This window comes from Canis lupus, chromosome 16 (assembly GCF_011100685.1).
Source record: "Canis lupus familiaris isolate Mischka breed German Shepherd chromosome 16, alternate assembly UU_Cfam_GSD_1.0, whole genome shotgun sequence".
NCBI lineage: Eukaryota > Metazoa > Chordata > Mammalia > Carnivora > Canidae > Canis > Canis lupus.
Genome location: NC_049237.1, coordinates 53,748,898 through 53,767,814, shown reverse-complemented (window position 1 = coordinate 53,767,814; position 18,917 = coordinate 53,748,898). Strand labels below are relative to the sequence as shown.

Below are 18,917 nucleotides of genomic sequence, written 5' to 3'. Positions count from 1 at the left end.
ATTTTAGAAAAATGTTCAATTTATAAGATCAGCAAAGTAGCTTTATACTGTCATCAGTGGCTATACTTACATCATTCTACCGATGTATCCGAGTAATAATTTAGATGTATAAGACTCGCATGAAAAAATAAACCAACTTGAACACCTGGAAAATTATGAGACCCCTGAGAATGGCTGAGATTGACCTTTCCAACAGATGTTAGAAAGATGCAGTGGCTTTGGCAGGGAGTGGGAGCAAACATGTTATGGATGGTAGAGGGTGAAATAAAAGAAAAAACTCTTGAAGCTGAGTACCACTGTGCCTTTGGACGAGCCATCTCCTCATGGTGCCTGTAGGAACTTGCACCTCTGGCCCAGGGGTGTCTGGGAGTAAAATCAGTGCAGGGCAGGAGCTCTGTGCTTGACAGGAACTGAGAAATCATATGGGGACTAATTGACTTCAGATCATCACTTTCCTGCCTGTCCACTCCCTCTTCTGGCTCAAAACAGAGCCAGGAGCATCCTCTGAGTGTCTCCTATAGCTGCTTCTCTTTCAAAGGCAATGAGAACCTAAGGAGTTGTTGGATGGAGCTGGAGGTTATTGACCGTGTGCTGTCTGGTACCTGGAGCCCCAAACCTGAGGCTCCCCTACTACATTTCATGAGCTCGTAAATAATACTAAAACTGACCTGTATACACATTGCCTATTAGGATAGCTGGTACCTCCCAGAGGAAATATGAGCTTGTGGTCCAAAATACCAAGACACTGGACAAGCACAATTTTTGCAAAAGGGAAATATTCCAGTGTATAATAGATCCCATCAGAACCAGAACTATTACAAGAACAAGAAATTAAAATTAGCACACTAAATATATTAAGAGAGATAAAGGAAGGCATTCATAATGTGAAACTAGAAGAATAGGGAAGAGAAATAAGGAGTAGAGATATAAGGTAAAAAAATAAAAAAATAGTTGTAAAGGGCACAACATAGGTAGTGGTTATAGCAAGCAGAAGAATGAATTAAGGCATCAGTCACTTAGGAAAACCAGGGGGAAGAAGGAAAAACTAAATAGAAGATATAATTGAAAAGTTGATATGTAGAATTAAAGTATGACCTCTGATGCCTGGATAGGAGTCCCCAAAGAGAGAGAAATGAAATTTCAGAAGAAGGAATATACAGAAGAAAAAAAAAAAAGGAAATGTATTTTTGAGGAATAGAAGGAAAAATAATAATTCTGATTAGAAGGACCCCTGAAGTGTCAAAAGAGGAGAAATGAGGGGGAAAAATGCAAAACCAAAAACTTATTTAAATTATAGTTAAAACTAAGGATATATACTAGATTAGCACCTAAAAGCATATACACAGATTCTGTTATTTGTGTAGACTAAATACTAGTTTAATAAACATATTTTTCAATGACTGTATGCAATACGACTTGATTAGTACTTTTGAAGTATTTTTTTTTAATTTTAAAGACTTTATTTATTCATGAGAGACACAGAGAACGAGGCAGAGACATAGGCAGAGGGAGAAGCAGGCTCTACACAGGGAGCCCGATGGGGGACTTGATCCAAGGACCTCAGGATCATGCCCTGAGCCAAAAGCAGCCACTCAACCACTGAGCTACCCAGGGGCCCCTCTTGAAGTATTTTAGAAAAATAATTTAGAAACTAGAGTTTCTTTTCTTTTTTTTTTTTTGAAACTAGAGTTTCATGTTCAGCCAAGCTACCCATCATTTCTTATTAAATTATTTATTTATTTATTTTAAAGATTTATTTATTTATTTGAGAGAGAGAGAGAGAGAGAGAGAGAGACTGTGTGCAGGGCAGGTGGGAGGGGATAGAAGGAGAGAGAGAATCTCAAGCGGACTCCCCAGTCAGCACAGAACCCAATGGGGAGCCCGATCACACGGCCCCAACATCATGACCTGAGCAGAAATCAAGAGTCAGATGCTCAGCTGACTGAGCCACTCAGACACTCCTCCCATTAAATAACTTAATGAAACTATTCCTAGGCGTTCAAAGCCAGAGAAATTTTGCCACAGAAAGACTTACACTGAGGATGGTTTTGGACAAAGTCTCTTAAATAAGGATAAAGAAAGATCCAGAAGATGCCTGAAGATGGTAGATGTAGAGGCTGCTTTTAGGCAAAGGGGCTGGAGCCTGGGCGTGTAGAAAGGGCCGCAGGGACCACCCGGCTGACCAGCAGCAAGGCCATCAGGCTCCCATCTCAGAACATTCACAGGCCCTAAGTAACCAATGGGCTGCTTACAGCCAGGCACAGTGGCCAAAACAGGGAGCATCCATAGGTGGATGCTGGTCCCTTCCCCCCTTGCAGACAGCCCCTGCGCACCGCCTCCTTGCAGCAGGCCTCTCCTGTGCTGTCCTGCCCACCACTCCCTTGTGGTTTACTCAGGAAACATCTGTCTCCTTTGTCCGCCTCAAGTGAATCCCTTCACTGCCTGTGGCACCAGCTTCTACCCTATGGTTGCCCCACATCTAGAGGAACCCCACAGGCGGAGCCTTTGCTGGTCGGGGACTCTTCCCAGACTCTCCAGGAATTCCTCAGGACTCTCCCTCAAGGGACTGTCTGCCTCATGTTAGGTCCAGTCCTTTTTCAGGTCAGCAGTCGCCCTGGCTGAAATCCCCACCATACCCTTTGGTGGGACACCTCTTTGGGAATGGCAGCCAGTGTTTCCCACTAGGGGACCCCCTCTTTTCCTTCAGACTTGGGCTTGGGGTCTGTTCTTAAAAGCCAGAACAAATTTGATCCCCAAGGCCTGATGTTTCCTGGCCTCAGTGCAAACTCCCAGTCCTCCCACAGAACCATTTCTCATTATACTATTTTCTGGCTTGACCTTCTTTGCTAGAAGTCCTGCGAAGGGTCAGAAATCCCATTCGTGTCTTGCTTGGTTTACTGGTCCCTGACCTCAGAGTCTCTTGCAGAACATGTTTGGTCAAGAACAAGCCACCCCCTGACATACTGGCCACTGAGTGTCTCACTGGTCCTCCGCCTAATAGATGGGGGGTGGCTTCTTCTCTCTCACTCATTTCCCAGGTTAATGGCTACGATCAGTGGAGCCAACTATGGTTAGTCTGTCTCTGAATGGGGACTTTATGGAATATTCCCAAGCAGCTGCCACACTCCCTTTGTTTCTGGGAAGTTCTCTGTCTTCTCCGCCGGATATGGACTGCCTATTCCCTGGTTGGCAAGAAAACATGGCATCTGCTCATCTGTCTGAGCTGATGAGCCAAGTATTAGAACCCAGAGTCCTTTTGCTCTACCTTCTGGCAGCACTTCCACCTTCTGCGTGTACCCCCACCCTCCTGTCTCAGCGCCACCTGGGGTGTGGCCTGCAGACACCACACCACCCACTTCACATTTCCCCAGTGGTGTCCCAACTAAAAACTGACAATGGGGAGCAAATTGATTGACTTTTAAGTGGACCCAGGTGGAACATAATTCGGTATTTAAACTAACTGAAATTGGGACACCTGGGTGGCTCAGTGGTTGAGTGTCTGCCTTTGGCCCAGGGTGTGATCCTGGAGACCTGGGATCCAGTCCCACATCGGGCTCCCTGCATGGAGCCTGTTTCTTCCTCTGCCTGTGTCTCTGCCTGCCTCTCTCTCTGTGTCTCTCATGAATAAATAAATAAAATCTTTAAAAATAAAATAAGCTAACTGAAATTTTTATTCTACCAAGGATTACTGATGGTCAAATAAACTCAAATTACCCCTGTTGGAATTTGTCAGCAAAAGATGACTAAAAATGGGGGGATGGGGTAACTGGATGACAGGCAATGAGGAAGGCAGTTGATGGGATGAGCACTGGGTGTTATACTATATGTTGGCAAATTGAATTCAAATTTAAAAATGTAAAAAGAAATAAGATGTCTTAAAATGACAGTTAATTTTGTCTCAGAGTTTTCATAGGTAATTGTTAAACTAGCTTTCAAAGTCTTTGGTAACCTGAAACTTTAAAGTTTTGCTTAGATGATAAATTGGATTGAGTTCATTGGACATCTAAGTCTTTTCCAAATGAGATAAAATACTAAAGCATTGATTACTGAACATAGGTTACGCTTTTGACTTATTGCAAGGAAACGAGGGATATTTGGATCTGTTGTGTAAATTAATTCATACATTTGCCATCTAAAGAGTTCCAGTGTCACAGTTCACAGTTGATTGCCACTTAGTTTTCACTGGCGTCTAAGGTTTCTAAGAGTTAAAAATTGCTAAGTGTAATGAAGACTGTTGGAAGAGAAATAAGGGAAACAATTCTGTATGTGTAAGAAAGATCTGAGGAATGGGAATGCATTTTTGTTGTAGATAAAGAGAGTAATTTTGCCCTAAAATGACACTGGTTGTTTGGAGGGAAATGACTTGGGACAAATCTGAATGCAGAGGGAAGCTGTAGAAGTTTTGTGAGGGGAAATCTTTGGAAAGGAATTTTATGTGTGGTCAGGATGGACTACTATTGAAATGAATGGATTTTATTTTATTTTTTTAAGATGTTATTTATTTATTTGAGAGTGTGAGCGAGATAGAGAGTATACACAAGCAGGGGCAGAGGGAAAGGGAGAAGGAGAAGCAGACCCCCTACTGGGCTGGGAGCCAGATGGGAGGTGGGGCTCAATCCCAGGACTCTGGGTTCATGACCTGATCCAAAGGCGCATGCTTAACCCACTGAGCCACCCACGTGCCCAAAATGAATGGATTTTATTTTATTTTTTTTTAAAGATTTATTTACTTATTTGTGATAGACATAGAGAGAGAGAGAGAGAGAGAGAGAGAGAGAGAGGCAGAGAGGCAGAGATACAGGAGGAGGGAGAAGCAGGCTCCATGCCTAGAGCCCGATGCGGGACTCCATCCCGGGACTCCATCCCAGGACTCCAGGATCGCGCCCTGGGCCAAAGGCAGGCGCCAAACCGCTGAGCCACCCAGGGATCCCCAAATGAGTAGATTTTAAAAGAACACTGGTGTACGATTGAAATTCTGCTTTCTCTCTGTTAGGTAAGTTTTCTTAAATTGTTGCTCTGCTTTTGATAAGAAAATGTAATATTTTCTCTTTACCCAGAAAAAAGGTTCTATGTTTTGTCTTTACCAGGTTTTTAGTGATCCATAATCCCATTTAGGCATGTGCTTTAAAACTTTCTAAGGTTTTAACAAACTTCCCCCAGATTTAAATTGTACATGAAGTTTCTTTGACTAATTAGTCTTGTTTATTTGGTCTGTTACATTCTGGTATAAGGTCATCCCACTCAATATCCTGATTTTGGAAATGTTCTGTGTCACAGAAATAACTGAATTTCCTTGCCAACTGCATCCTAATGAACTCTCCTATTAGACTGTTCATAATGTCCATTTCTGAGTTTTTTGTCATTTACAACTGTTCTTATTCTCTTGCGAAATGTGTTTCATCTTCAAGGCGATTCATAAAAAAGGACTTTAGGACAAATACAGGTATTTGATATCTTTAAGTTCAGAAAACTAAAATGGGTAAGAATATCCAGAATTAAAAAGCTATATTCAAACTGAATAAGAATTAGTAACATGGGTCTAAAGGAATTAAGAAAGGTGATTGTAGTTTTTGTAACTTTGTTTGAAACACTACTGGTTCTCTAATGTTTGCTCTTCCAAATTGAGGAAATTTTCTCCTAAGATATCTATGATTTACAAAAATGTGATGAAGTGTTCATTTGTGAACAAATTCAAGCATTTAACTTTTCTCTCTGACCTGAACCCTCTGAAACTCAGAAGTTCTCAGTATTCTTTTTTCCATGACAATCATAATCATTCGCATAAGTTCTGGGGAACTTAAGAATCTGGGGATTCTTTTTTTTTTTTTACTAGCATCTTTTTTATTCAGAAAAAAAAAAAAACAAAATAGTTTTCCAACCACACACAGGAGGGGTTTGGGTAGGGGGAGGTGTCTGTCCATCCAGCCCCAGACCCAGCCCCCAGCCCATGTGGTTTTGGCAGCAATAAGGAGTGTGGGATAATGGCCAAAAAAATAAAAATGGTGTACATGTGTGTATGGAAAGGAGAGGGGTGCAAAAGCAGCAAAAGCAGTTGGGAGTGGTGGGGATACTATTGGAAACATTGGTTATTTTACCAAGCCTTTGACTGGTGACTGGAATGTCATATTTTAGAGAGACATGCATAGACTCAGATATGACCAGACAGTTTTAAGAAACTAAGGTTGACTTTATGACACCTGGAGCTATAAAGCTCCTTGGAAATGCTGGTCTGCTTTCTTGCTTACAGAGTTCCCTGCAGCCTTACCAGGTGAGTAAAGAATGTCACTTCCTGGCAGGTGTAGGAACCTCAGAATATTTGAGGACCTCAAAAAAAGGAATTCATCCAAATCTACAGGTATTGCAGACATATCTGATGGTAAGTAGTAGACGTGGCTTCTGGCCTTAGGAGGCTAAGGAGGAAATTAGGAGGAACTGAAAGTTCAATCAAGATTCCCTGTGAAAAGTTCCAGCAAAGCAGATCTTGAAAGATCTATACATATGGCCAATGCTATTCTTGCTGAGCTTATATAAATAATTAGGCCAAGTTTATTAAAAATTGGACTTGTTTTGCCATCAGATCAGTCTTGATTTGGCTATCTTTGGAAATAAGGTTGATTTTAAAGAGAAAAATTATGTTTCAATAACCCACCTTTGTGGATATAAAATTGTAGTTCTGATTGTCTCTGAATGTTTATTTGTTTGTTTCTTTGGTGTTGAGTTTAATAACTTCTTTATAGATCTTGGAAACTAGCCCTTTATCTGATACGTCATTTGCAAATATCTTCTCCCATTCTGTAGGTTGTCTTTTGGTTTTGTTGACTGTATCCTTTGCTGTGCAAAAGCTTCTTATCTTGATGAAGTCCCAATAGTTCATTTTTGCTTTTGTTTCTTTTTGCCTTCGTGGATGTATCTTGCAAGAAGTTACTGTGGCCGAGTTCAAAAAGGGTGTTGCTGTGTTCTCCTCTAGGATTTTGATGGAATCTTGTCTCACATTTAGATCTTTCATCCATTTTGAGTTTATCTTTGTGTATGGTGAAAGAGAGTGGTCTAGTTTCATTCTTCTGCATGTGGATGTCCAATTTTCCCAGCACCATTTATTGAAGAGACTGTCTTTCTTCCAATGGATAGTCTTTCCTCCTTTATCAAATATTAGTTGACCATAAAGTTCAGGGTCCACTTCTGGGTTCTCTATTCTGTTCCATTGATCTATGTGTCTGTTTTTGTGTCAGTACCACACTGTCTTGATGACCACAGCTTTGTAGTACAACCTGAAATCTGGCATTGTGATGCCCCCAGATACGGTTTTCTTTTTTAAAATTCCCCTGGCTATTTGGGGTCTTTTCTGATTCCACACAAATCTTAAAATAATTTGTTCCAACTCTCTGAAGAAAGTCCAAACAAACAATCCAATTATGAAATGGGCAAAACACATGAAGAGAGATCTCACAGAGGAAGACATAGACGTGGCCAACACGCACATGAGAAAATGCTCTGCATCACTTGCCATCAGGGAAATACAAATCAAAACCACAATGAGATACCACCTCACACTAGTGAGAATGGGGAAAATTAACAAGGCAGGAAACCACAAATGTTGGAGAGGATGCGGAGAAAAGGGAACCCTCTTACACTGTGGGTGGGAATGTGAACTGGTACAGCCACTCTGTGTGGAGGTTCCTCAAAGAGTTAAAAATAGACCTGCCCTATGACCCAGCAATTGCACTGTTGGGGATTTACCCCAAAGATTCAGATGCAATGAAACGCCGGGGCACCTGCACCCCAATGTTTCTAGCAGCAATGTCCACAATAGCCACACTGTGGAAGGAGCCTCGGTGTCCATCGAAAGATGATGGATAAAGAAGCTGTGGTCTATGTATACAATGGAATATTCCTCAGCCATTAGAAACGACAAATACCCACCATTTGCTTCAACGTGGATGGAACTGGAAGGTATTATGCTGAGTGAAGTGAGTCAATCAGAGAAGGACAAACATTGTATGTTCTCATTCATTTGGGGAATATAAATAATAGTGAAAGGGAATATAAGGGAAGGGAGAAGAAATGTATGGGAAATATCAGAAAGGGAGACAGAACATAAAGACCCCTAACTCTGGGAAATGAACTAGGGGTGGTGGAAGGGGAGGAGGGTGGGGGGTGGGGTGAATGGGTGACGGGCACTGAGGGGGGCACTTGACGGGATGAGCACTGGGTGTTATTCTGTATGTTGGTAAATTGAACACCAATAAAAAATAAATTTATTATAAAAAAAGAAAAAAGAAAAAAAATGTTTATTTGCCTGAGCTAGACAACTTGAGAAATTACCACAGTAGCTCATGTATAAGACATTGTCATGCTTGTTGTTCTGTGGGAATAATAACAGGACCCTATGGACATGATTATTTGAACAGCTGGAAAATGGGATTGATTTCCCAACAACTGTATAGCTCAGCTAGTATCTTGACCAATGCTTTGTGGCTGGGACGACAAAATCACTCCTTTAAAGCTAGAGCATACCCTACTGCATGGGCTTAACTGTGGACTTGTGGAAATAATGGATGGCCCCACTTTGCCTATGATTTGGATTAGGTGATGCACTTGAGAATGCCCTTATCCCCTTGAGACAAGTCTTCTCCTACTTGCCAGTGGTGCCCCATAATTAAGATGTTGTTAAACCTAGATCTCAAACAAAGAGGGCTTCTTGATGGCTTTATCCCTTAGCCATATTTATCCTAGAAGCCACCTCCATTGATATTGCAAGTAGAGGCTTTAGTCAAGCATACAACAGTCACCTTTAGCTAAATTTGATGTGCAGTCATCCACAAATTCAAAAGATGGCCCCCCCCAAAAGCATATGATCCTTGAAACCCCAAACGCAGCTCAACAAGAAACCTATTATGCTTTATTAAAATAGAGTGCTATGTATATATTCCAGATTACCACAAAAGTGTAACGGGGTTACTAGACCAGACATGAATACTCTAGTTGGTGCTGTAACTGATCCCTCTCTTTCCTCTAGTGATTGGTTGAACTCCTGGACTGGAGGGAGATTTTTGTCAACAAGTACGAACTGTCTCCACCATTACTGACCACTAAAACTAGTATGATCCAAACCCTGACCGCACTTTTTTTAAAATTTTTTTTTAAAGATTTTATTTATTTATTCATAGAGACAGAGAGAGGGAGAGGCAGAGACACAGGCAGAGGAAGAAGCAGGCATCATACAGAGAGCCTGACGTGGGACTCGATCCAGGATCTCCAGGATCACGCCCTGGTCTGCAGGCGGCGCTAAACCGCTGCGCCACTGGGGCTGCCCATGACCGCACTTTTTTAGGTAACACATCCAAAACTTGCATCCAGGGATCAGATACTGTAAGACTCTTTACAGAACAAAAAGTCACTTAACCTGTCTGGACTGGGCCTTATCAGGTTCTCTTGGCCACTCCAACAGTGGTAAAACCCCACAGCTTCTCCCATGGATCTGTCTTCCCAAAATCAAGACCATTCTGACCCCAGATGAGGAGTCGTGACCCCCGCCCAAGTACAGCTGCTAGGCAGTTGGAGATCTACCTCTGTTATTCAAATGAGTCTTGGATGGACATACCCAGAGGCCTAGAGGCTCAAGACTCTGCCCCATTGCCCATCCCTCCTCTCTCACATTCACTTATTCTATGACATTATCTTAGAAAATCTTTTTGAATACGTACCTCCCAAAACTCACAGGATTTCTCCTTCCCAATTTCAAGACTTCATTCTCAACCTTTTCCTTCAGGGTGACTTTCCTGAGCTTACTTGGTCAGAAACCATAATTTACCCGGACCTGCACCCCCTTGATGTCCTGCTCTCACAATACAGTCATAACGTTTTCTTTGGTTAAGCTCTGTCTTTTCTTTTTTTTTTAAGATTTATTTTTATTTATTATATATATATATATATATATATATATAGAGAGAGAGAGAGAGAGAGAGAGAGAGGCAGAGACACAGGCAGAGGGAGAAGCAGGCTCCATGCCAGGAGCCGGACGCAGGACACGATCCTGGAGTCCCAAAGGCAGGTGCAAAACCGCTGAGCCACCCAGGGATCCCCAAGCTCTGTCTTTTCCATCATAACCTTCTTTTGGTTTCCTCCTCCTGGGACCATGTAAGACAAGGATGGTTTTCCTGGAAAGAAACCTGTTCATGGCTCTCCTGGCTTCCTCCCTTCTTAAGACTCCTGGCCTCAATACTCCTACTCCTAATTATTGGTCCTCCTCTCTTTAATCTGTTAAATTTGTTTTTTTCTAGAATCCAGCAATTCCATGTACAAATAATAGTTCAACAGGGTCTCTAGCCCATACCATTAGAGGATGCCTTTCCCAAATTCTGTGGACTTAACCACCAACAAATTTCACTCCAATCACCTGTTAGCACATTAATATAATACCATGCTCTGATCTATAACTGCCCACGACCTGTGATGGACTGACAAGTTTAGGTAGGGACATCTCTATGCCCCTCATTCAGCAAGAAGATGGTCCTAAAGAGGAGACCTCCACCCAAATGCCAAATATCTGTCATTGTCAATCTGTCAGAGGGGGAATGTAGAGGCTGCTTGAGCAATGGAATGTAGAAAGGACCACAGTGACTACCTGGCCAAATACAGCCAGGCCATCAGGCTCCCACCTCAGAATATTCATAAGCCCTAACTAACCAATGGGCTATTTACAACCAGGCACAGTTACCAAAAAAAGGGAGCATGCATAGGTGGCCATACCTCCTACCCTTCCCCCTTTGAAAACAGCCCCCACCCACTGCCTCCTTGCAGACAGCCTCTCCTGTGCTGTCCTGCTCACCACTCCCTTGTGGTATATTCAGTAAACTTCTATCTCCTTTGTTCTGCCTCAAGTGAATTCCTTCATTCCCTGACCCCTTCCCTACCAGCTTCCATGCAATGGTTGCCCCACATTCGGGAACCCTCATCAGATTGAGAAGCGCCTTATTTGGGCACCACAGTAGGCATAATTCCAAAGATATCCATACTCACAATAAAACTATATGGACTAGGGGATCCCTGGGTGGCGCAGCAGTTTGGCGCCTGCCTTTGGCCCAGGGCGCGATCCTGGAGACCCGGGATCGAATCCCACGTCGGGCTCCCGGTGCATGGAGCCTGCTTCTCCCTCTGCCTGTGTCTCTGCCTCTCTCTCTCTCTCTGTGACTATCATAAATTGAAAAAAAAAATTGAAAAAAAATTATTAAAAAAAACTATATGGACTAAACTCACTAGTTAAAAGGTTTCAAGTTTGAATTTTAAAAGTTCCAGACACAGGTTCTTGTTTACAAGAAGACACCAAAGCATAAAAGTATTAGAAAGTTGAACATAAAAAGACGCATTAGGAAAACCTTAACCAAAAGAAAGCATTGTAATGTGTTAAAGCCAGCTTAAAATAAACAACAAAGCTTAGAGAGTAGAGAGGCTTATTACCTAATGATATATTCTATTAACCAAGAGGATGTTGCAATAAAAATGTGAGGCAAAAGTTGACCGAACTATAGCAGGAAATTCCTAAAAGATTATAATTAAAGCATTTTTCTTAATTATTGGCAAGTAGGCAAAGAACAGAATATCTAAAAAATACAGTTAACGAGGGTGAACCCCTGGATGTATAGAGTTCTGCTCCTAATAATTTTTTAAAATATGTTTTCCCTCCTCTAACTCAGAAAATTTACAAAAATTGATAAGTACTAGGCCACAAAAAGTCTCTCAAATTTCAATGCATACATTATTATACAAGATGTGATTTTATTAGTCAGAAGGTAATCACGAACAGAGAAATAGCTTTGCTTTTTCAGCTCTCAGAACTGAAGAAAAATGCAATGCAATAATAACCATCAGAGTCAAATGCCTTATTTTTGTTTGCTCTGTTTGTTTTGTTGCTGTTTATTGTCACATTTTTCCATAAATGAGAATTTTCATCTGTCCTTCTATTTGTATATTGCTTGCTTTGTTACTCTTCTATCCATTAACCCTCCCAAAGTCTTCCCCTTAAGTCTCAAATTGCTTTTCATTTTAAATGGTAGGTTAAGAACTTTGGAGTTTATATTATCATTAAAATGGTCCTATCTGAGCTTTGTGCTTGAAACCTCTGAGTTTGGCCTCCCTGTGTTTTTAACATTAAAACAAAGCTAAAGGGGGGAAAAATCAAACAAAACAAAGTAAAAACTTGTTAAGTTAAAGTAATTATTTAAGAAAGTTAAGTAGTGGGGATGCCTGGGTGGCTCAGTGGTTCAGCGCCTGCCTTAGGTCCAGGGCGTGATCTTCCTGCATGGAGCCTGCTTCTCCCTCTGCCTGTGTCTCTGCCTCTCTCTCTCTCTCTCTTTCTCTCTGTGTATCTATCATGAATAAATAAATAAAATCTTTAAAAAAAGAAAGTTAAGTAGCATTATAAATAGAGCATCAGTGGATGTTTATAACTGAAACCAATGATGGGGGAATTGGAAAGTTTATAAAACTACAGATTTAAAATCAATACACAATTTTCCGCTTAGATTCTGCAAAGGGTGACAAAAAAATTATGTGAGTGTGACATATGATTTCCATGATAAATGCTAGCATGTATTCTATGATTTAGTCAACAAAATAGGTTTCTTTCATTTTAGGAGATCGAATTTTTAGATGGAGCTGCAGTGGAGTGATTAGCACTGCTTTGCCTCACTGGAATTACTCAAATACTCTTCTTATTCTTTGTTCCCAAAAGTTTTTACTTTACTTATTCGTTGCCAGCTGGAAAGTAAATGGGTCTATAGAAACTACTCTTAGAAGTAAATGAGAATTCATTTAGGGACACTGAGCTTTCCTGGCTGGTAATTTGCTTGATTAGTTGCATATAGCATACGTGTTCATGTTATTCTTAGATTTCTCTTGTGCATACTTTCAGATCATGTGTCCTTTTTTTCCATATGTTTCTTATCCCTATCCTTTCTTCTGCTTGGAAGGAAAAGGCTGCTTATGACAACTGGAGTTATATTTTTAGTTCATTTATATTATTTGCTTGAACATTCTTTTTTTCTTCCAGAATGAGGTGGAACCTAACCAAAATATATTCCTGCATCAGCCAAATGTCATCCTCACTTCTGTCCATTAAGAGTTGTGGTTCACTTTTTAAGAATCAGTGCCAGAAGCCAGAGAAAATTTAAGTTAGAATCTCAGTTAAAATAATCTACTATGTTTCAATCCAAAAATCTCAAGATTGTTACTTTTCTGAATATTACATTAAACACACACACACACACACACACACACACACAAACCACTTAGCACATGCATGCATGCGCACGCACACCTACAGAGCATAGGCCCTAACCTGTGAGCATGTATACATTACAAGAAAAAAATATATGTATTTAAATAGTTATAAATTATATTCTATGTTAAAAATTATATATTTACAAGAAAGAATTTCAAACTAAACCTTACTTTTGAAATTAAGACTGTCTCAGAAAATACAGGATATACATGTTCACAAACAACTCGTTATAATTTGAACCTGATTTAGCTTTTCTGTTTTTCTTAGCTCAGTTTTTCATAATGAGATTATATACCCATTTTAAACCCAGGGGACATGGTTTCAAACTCATTTTTCTTTGTCCACATTTAATTATATTAATAATATCCTCCGTCTAAATAAAATCCTCCAGAGTGAATATGGAACGATCAGAAAACGTATAATGCAGTGTTTCATTTGGTAACATGTGGAGGCCTGTGTGCTAGTTATTAAGCCATTTTCTGTTTTCAACTCCTGCCTTCTGCACTCGGCTTTGTGATGCTGTGGTTGGCTCTCTGCAGACCACGTTTCCCTTGTGCCAGTAGGGGGTGGTAGAGAGACAGTGGTAGGCCGGAGAAGGAGGGACCTGTCCATTCCTGTTTGCCTTTAGTTCTGTCAGGGTCTCTCAGCAATTCCTCTCTCCCCTGGTAGTGGCAAATTGACAGGTGTCTTAACTCTTTGAGAATCCTCCTCCACATACTCCCAAAGCACATCAGCACCAGCTGACCACCTCACCCTCCTCTAAGGTCTCAATCCCAGCTCCAGGGGGCCTCATCTCTATGCATCTGAGGGATCAGAACCAGCCCAGCGGGATGACCACATCAGAGATCTGAGTCTCAGCTCATGCAGATTTCTAAATTTTCAATCTCTTCTCTCTAGACCTGTGCTAGCCTACTATTTCCTTTATGGCCATTTCTCTTCTTCAATATCTGGTCAATAATTCTTTATATTAAATTATCCCTAGCAAAATGAATGATATACTTTTTGTTCCTTTATCTAGGGACATAATGCATTTTGTTCTCACATAGGATCAGAACCTCTACCATTTACTGAGGAGTAGATATTGTAACGCCTACATAGAACATGTACGTGTCATCTATATAACACCTACATATGACATATCAGTGTCAGGAGCATTTTATATATTTTAAGGGAATGAGATTTTTGACAGAGGCTCCAAGGCACATAATTGGAAAGTTATTTATAGTATATCTTTTAAGAGTACTAGTTAAAATTGAAAAAGGTATTATTCTAATCAACTCATCTATTGAATCTATTAGATATATATGTCATCAGAAATAAAAGTCACATTAAAATATACAGTTGAAAACTTACAAATAATTATGTTATATTTTGGTCATAAACACTGAGAAATATTAATGATTTATAGGTCGTAATAATTCCTTTTTCTCCTTTCAGCAACCAAAGCGTATAAACAAATAAGTTATAGTGATTGGAAAATAACACTGAAATTAGGATGACTCTGTCATCAAACTTAATTTTTGCAATCTTTTTTCAGAGCAGTCTACACACTAAGAAAAAAGTCAAAGTTAAAATTATACCATTGTCAGGGACACATTAACCAATGGAACTTTCAGCCACACTATATTTATAAAGTTGAAGAAATACATTGACTTAGTCCATTGTATAAGTTTAATTTGCAAGGCACATACATACCCACCCCCCTCACCATGAATGTGTTCTTTCTGTTTGGCTACCCCAAATCACCAAGTATTGGTAATTCATCAACTGTCTAGTCTCTGACCATTTCGCCACCTTCGGCTCCTACACTGTGAATAGAAACTCAACATACTTTACATGATCACATCAGCCAGTGTTAAATATACAAGAAAGCATGAAGCGAGGCAGTGGGAAAAGCAACATGGAACCAGGGAGGAAATGGAAATGTGTGGAAGGGGCTGGTAGTCACCTTATCCTTACGAGGAGAATCTAAGATGGCTGTTCTCAGCCGTAGGTCTATCTATCTCCCAGACACACTTGAAGCTAGTTTTAACAATATAACTAAGTTCAGTTAATGAAGCGTAATCAGAAGTATTCTGTGGTACTTTCAGGATGTTCAATTGAAAGGTAGTAGGTGGAAGCTACGCCTCTGGGTAGGATAGCTTAGATAGCAATGGAACAACACTTCTGTCGAAAATAACTATAAAATCTGACAAAATACAGAAGGAAAATGTTTAATGGCAGTCAAGATCCAATGAGAACCAGGAAAAGGGACCTGAAGAAAAATGGTCAGGAGTTCAGCTGGGCTGGGAGAGAAGAAAGTGAGCTGTCAGGTATTGAATAGCTGATGATAGCAACAAGCTAAAAATGAGAGAGTTAAGCTTTAATCACTTAGTGAGATGGTATGAGCAAGAGGCTAAACCAGTGAAAAGTTGACTCCTTAATTCCATTTTCCTCCAGGGAATGGTACAGCATTTGAAGGTCAGGTGGATCCGTGCAGATGTGGGGGTCATCCCACAGTCGAAGGAGCCCTGAACAAAGGGCTCCCACAGTTTATGGACTGAGGAGCTTGGGGTGAAATGAAGGGGAAGCACTGGAAGCAGGAAAGTACTGAGTACCGAGTCATAGTGGGGAAAAGTATCTTGGTTTCCCACTCATCCCCCCACAAGGAGAGCTTGGCAGAGCTACCTAAAGAGATCTTGGTGTAAGGCCTAAGATAATGATATCTTAGAAATGAAAGCACTGGGGTAGATATTTCAATATGTGAGGAGACATCCAGCCAGAGGGGCCTGAGTCCTTGATAGCAGTTCCCTTCAGAGGATTTCAGTGCCCGGGCCGTGCCCCAAATTTGGTGTGAGGAGGGTTGCTTTCTTCTTTGTGGTCTGTCAGGGAAAGCCTTTGCAATATGGTCAGGCCTGAAAAAGCACATGGAAGGCTTTAATCAGGAGCCAGGCTCTTGAGAAGTGAAGTAATTTTTTGCATCAGCTTTTACTCTGGGGTCAGTTGATGAGGCAGGTGCAGTGGGCTCAGAATCTAAGCTCTGAGACATAGAAGATGCTGCTGGAGGAGAGAGGAACCAACAGAGGTATAGTAGACTGTGGCAGCCCCAAGCATGTGGTGAATTTTCCCCTGAAGATATTTGCCAAATTCTGAGCTGTGCGGGGCAGGAGATTTAAAAGCTTGGTGAAAAGCACGACAGAACTATCAGCAGACTTGCAAGGCAATAATTATAGTTTAGGACCTGAAACTGGAAGGGAGCCACAGAGTGCCTGGAGCTCTTGGTTGAGTCCAGGTCATATACTAGAAGTAAAATAAGCATTAATGGGGCTGCAATGCAGCCATGACTCCTCATAGTTCATATTACCCTCCATTGTTTAGCACAGCAAGAGAAAGGTAATACCATCTGGAGGAATGAATCCTTGCCTTAAGCACGCCTCCGCAATTTTTTACTACAGAATAATTACTTTTTAATAAAAATTGGTAGACTGCAAGAGCAATATCAAGACTGAAAAGAGATAAAATAGAAACAAGCTCACAGATGGTTGAGACACCATTGTCAGCTGACATGGACCTCCAAGTAATTATGATTAGTAGATCACAATCCTAGAAACAGATGAAAAGACGGAAGTTTCGGCAGAGGATTGCCATCTCTAACAAGAAAGAAACAGACTCCTACAACTAAAGATAAATCATCAAAATGCCATTTTGTTTTAAATAAATGGTCTCCGAAGAATGAAGCTAGGAGGAGGCAGGCTTGCTGAAATGGACACATTAGTACAAAATTTAAAAGTGAAGTAAGAGAGGAAAAAAAGAACAGTGACAATAGTACAGTTGTAGGAGATTTTTTGAGACACAAAAAGGGATAATATACAAGTAACTGGAGTCCCTAAAGGAGAGAAGGAAAAAAATAAGGCACAAGCAAGATTTTAAGAGAATTCTGCAAAACACTGAACAGCAGATTAAGAAAGTTCTGCACCACAGGCAAGAGAAATACGGAGAATACCCCAAATCCTCATAATAACAATAAAACTGCAGAAGAGCAAAGACGGTGAAAACAGTTAAGCAAACCGAGGGAAAGAAGAGCAACGAGACACACGGCTGGCTCCTCAAGAGAAACGATAGAAATCGTAAGATAACAGAATTAGGCAGTTAGGGTGCAGAAAGGTAACTACCAATCCAGGACCCATTCATCAGCAAAAAGTCCTTCAGAAACAAAGTGAAATGCGCGTTTTCAGAGGAAATACTGAGATCGTTAAAAGAAACGCTGAATGGTGTTCACCAGGTGGAAGAAATGTATCCTTGCAGGGAAAATAGTAATGCAGTAAAAATGAAATACATTTTGGGGCACCTGGTGGCTCAGTAGGTTCAGCGTCTGCCTGCAGCTCAGGTCATGATCTCGGGGTCCTGGGATCGAGTCCCACATCGAGCTCCTGGCTCAGCGGGGAGCATGCTTCTCCCTCTCCCTCTGCAGCTCCCCCTGCTTGCATTCTCTAGCTCTCTTTGTCTCGAATAAATAGGCTTTTTAAAAAATGAAATACATTTTAAGAATATACAAGATGATGTAAATGAATATTGACTAAACAATGCAGGTCGTGTCTTGTTGATTTAAATAACAATTCAGTGTTAAGTGCAAGACACCTTTCTGAGCCACCCAGGGAGGGGTCTGTCCATACAGGTTGTTCTGCATGCCTGGTGTGATTTCAGGGGAAACTTTCACAATGTCCAGAGCCCTTGAAGTCCTTCCTGCAAGGGAAGCGGAGGATATGTTCAAATTTCTTACAACAGGAATCTACTTCGGTGGCACCAGCCTTGACCTCCAAATGAGACAGGTCACCTTTAAATGACCAGGTCACCTTTAAATGACCAAATGACCTACATCATAAATCTGAAGAGAACCTGCAAGCTTCTGCTGGCACCTCCTACCATTGTCACCATTGAAAACCGGGCTGGCGTCAGAGTCCCATCATCTAGGAATCCTGACCAGTGAGCTGAGCTGAAGTTGCTGATGGTACTGGAGCTGCTCCTGTTGCTGGCTGCCTCACTCCTGGAACCTTCACTAACCAGATCCAGGCAGCTTTTCAGGAGCCAAGGCTTCTGGTGGTGACTGATCCCAGAGCTGACCAGCAGCCTCTCCCAGAGGAGTCTTATGTTGACCGCTGCCTACTATCACTCTGTGCAACACAGACTCTCCTCTGCACCTGGCGGACACCGCCATCCCTTGCAACAATAAGGGAGCTCACTCTGGTTTGATGTGTTGGGTGCTGGCCCCGGGGAAGTTCTGCACATGGGGGGCACCCTTTCCCGTGACCACCCATGGGAAGTCATGCCTCATCTCTACTTCTACAGAGATCCTGAAGAGATTAAGAAGGGAGAACAAGACTGTTGCTAAAAAGGCTGTGACCAATGAGGGATTTCAGAGTGAAGGGACCACTCTAGCACCTGAATTGAATGTGAAGCCACAGACTGGTCTGAAGGTGTGTCTATTCAGCAGCTCCCTGCTGAAGACTGAAGCGCTCAGGTCCACAGGTCCCACTGCTCAGGCCTCTGAATGGGTAGGAGCATCCACTGAGTGGTCTTGAGCTGCTCTTCCACAAAGGCAAGCAAAATGGGAATAAGGTTGATGGAAAATAAACACTTTCTAAGAAAAAAAAAATAAAAT

General features: G+C 41.4%; 1 long non-coding RNA gene across 1 annotated transcript in view; it reads left to right on the top strand.

The window, feature by feature from the left end:
• LOC119869623 overlaps positions 1-18,917 on the top strand; it is a 250,616-nt gene that overhangs the window by 156,146 nt on the left and 75,553 nt on the right. The gene's annotated exons all lie outside the window — the stretch shown is intronic.